Source organism: Octopus bimaculoides, chromosome 2, assembly GCF_001194135.2.
Source record: "Octopus bimaculoides isolate UCB-OBI-ISO-001 chromosome 2, ASM119413v2, whole genome shotgun sequence".
NCBI lineage: Eukaryota > Metazoa > Mollusca > Cephalopoda > Octopoda > Octopodidae > Octopus > Octopus bimaculoides.
The window spans coordinates 86,034,497-86,037,506 of record NC_068982.1 but is presented as its reverse complement, the minus strand read 5'-3'; the positions used below and the strand labels follow the sequence as shown (position 1 = coordinate 86,037,506).

General features: G+C 48.2%; 1 protein-coding gene across 1 annotated transcript in view; it reads left to right on the top strand.

Moving 5' to 3' along the window:
* LOC106874321 (uncharacterized) overlaps nt 1-3,010 on the top strand; it is a 466,970-nt gene that overhangs the window by 300,358 nt on the left and 163,602 nt on the right. The window lies entirely within an intron of this gene.

Here is a 3,010-nt window from a genome sequence, read left to right as displayed (position 1 = left end):
GTGCCCCCCCCCTCTGCTATAGTCTTGATGGTGTGATGATGCCTCTCCACAACCCCATTGCCACTTGGCCGGTATGCTGCACTGAAGAAACGGCTAACATGTCACTTGTCAAGCATTCCCCTCAGCACCTCTGAGTGAAACACAGTACCATTTTCCACAAGCAGCTCATCCATAGCGCCTCATTCTAGGGATATCTCATTTAGTATTCTTGGGATTTCCTCTGTGGTCCCCATCTTCATCTCCCTCCATATGGCCAACTTCCCCCGTCTGCAGCCAACCATTGGGAGGTATGTCCCCTGCCTTAGTGCATCACATCCACTGCCTGTCATTTCCAGTTCTGTTCCACTGGAATGCTTCCTGCCTCATGCACACCTGGAAAAGAATCAATGGACTAGCACTTGTCACAGCTCCCAAACACTCTCTGCACAGTTGACCAGGCAGAGTCAACTTTCTTAGCTCAGAACAGGGTTCTGTCCACCCCCATGTGATGCATGGTATGCAATCTCCTCAGCTCCAAGTCACTCAGTCGACACACAGCAGCCACTACTTGCTCCAGATCCTCTGGTACCTGCAACCAGGCTTTCTTTACTCTGGTCAGTACATCCGCTATATTCCCCTCAGAGGGCACAAAAACCACACTCATCCTCAGGTCAAACACGGCAGCTAGCTCACCCAGAATTCCTAAACTGTGTCTTATCAGCATCTCTGCGCTCCCTTTAGTTTACACCTTCTGCTCACTGGTGACCACTGATTCCACCCATCTAAGTACAGTGCCCAAATCAGTCTGGATCTCAATGGTATGCAACTCCCATCTCAGAGCCAGGTTCAGCCCCTTTCACACTGTATCCAGCTCCGCCACATTGATGTGGTTGCAGTCGTCCTTCTTCCTGAGCCAGGCCGCATCCTCCACCATGACACCTCCAAGTTCCAGGACAACTCCCGTTGCTATGCTGCTAGCATCACACCACAAGATCCCATTCTTCAATTTGGGCAAATACCAGTTTCCTCTTACTGGGTCCTCTGCAGTCACTCTCTCCAAGACTTCTTACATAATGGCAGTTATCTTCTTGCCCACGTTGTCATTCCACCTCACTCCTTCAGCTCGCCTCTTGATGAAGCTGCATGCTGTCTAGAGCCATTCTGCAATCAGGTAGTATCCCAGCAGCTTTCCACACACAGGAAACAGTTCTCGCCTACTCGTCTTGGAGCCCAATTCTGGGATCTCATTCCCTCTCCAAAACACCTGCGCATCGGCCTTGTCTCTCCATAGCTTGAGTCCCAGTACAGCTCCTCCTTCCATCACCTCCAGTAGTTTGGTAGTTAGCCCAAAACAGGTGGCTTATGACCTCCTTTGCCGACACTATGCTCTTGTCCACTAGGACGTCATCAATATAGGAATTGGTGGCTCTTTTCACTTTGTCCGCCTTTCCCAGTATAGTTTTGAGAATCATCGCCATAATCTTCAGTGCTGAATTCAGCCCAAATCCCAACCTGGTCAGACAGTATGTCTGACCCTTGTACCTTACTAGCTGGTATTTCCACAGTCTCTCAGCTACATGCAGCTGCAGGTATGCTGACTTCAAATCGATGATTGTGGAGGCTCCTATCATCTTCCTCCACTCTCTCAAGGTTTCGCTGCAAATGTCTATGGCTTTGCCACCCATATGGTTGTTCAGCTCTCAGAAATCTAATACTGGCCTGACTTTATGCTTCGTCGGCTGCATCCACTCTCCACTTCCTCCTTCCAAGTGATTAGAATGCCTTCCTTGACCCACCTCTCCCTTGAACTTGCTTCTGGCACCCCCTTTCAGAGTATACTGATAGCAGCCTACTGCATTTTTCAGCATCAGAGGATCTCCCTTCCAGTACCATTCCACTGTCCACTGCCGACCGTTGAACACAGCCTGAAAATCCTTGTCTGTAATGGTGTGTGAAGCAAATGTTTCTTCACAGCTGTCACCACTCTCACTCGCATCACCAAATTTTACACCAGCTTCATTGATCTTGTCACCTCCCAAACAGACAATGGCGTCCATCCCCATCACCACATCAATTCCATCCACCATGCGTTCAATTACGATTGTACACAATCGCAATCTCATTTCTCGTACCACCATCTCCACATCGCTACTTCCTCTGCATTCAACTCCATACTGTCAATAGCCCTTACACTACTCACTCCACTCCATTCTTCTACCACCTCCTGAGTCATTAGGGTTGTTGAGCAGCCCTTATCCACGGAGGCTCGTGATACCTTCCCCCCATCACGACATCAACTACTGGCAACGACTGTATACACACCTGTATTCTTTCCGCAGGACAACTACCAGCGCAGTAGTCTCCCTTAGACCATTTCCCTGAACACATTCACTAGCAATGTAGCCTGTTTGTCTGCATCGATAGCAAATTACTCTAGACCTGGGTTCCTTGCAGTCTCTCATCATGTGTGAACCTTGACACCGAAAACACCTGCCCTTTAAAGGGTCGCACATGTTCCTTATTCGACCCCTCTCCACCACTCTTTATTTGACCCCTTCTCATTACTGCAGTCGCTGCTAAAGATGTCATGGAATGAATATTCGGCAGCTTTTGCAGTTCGACCAACATGTGGTCAGGAAATCCAGTCACAAATGCTAATTTAACTGTTTGTTCCAGTGCTTTGTCTTTGTATCTCACAAGTCTGGCTAATCTCCTTATTTCATTGGTAAACACATCAACCTATTCACCTGTCCACTTCGCTTTCCCCAGTTGACCATATACCATAAATGGCCCTTCTGTAAAAGCCTCCATCAGCCAGACTTCTGTTTTCTCTACACTTAACTGGTCCTTCTCCTCCATTTCCAGGTATAATGCCAACGTCGATCCGTCAAGGTACAATGGTATGAAACTGGTTAGGTCATCTACACTGTGGAATCTTGCCACCAACTTAAATTTTTTCAACCAAGCGGTGACGTCTCCTTCGCCACAAAATGGCCTAACCATCTCATTCAAAATGTGGACCATACCCATT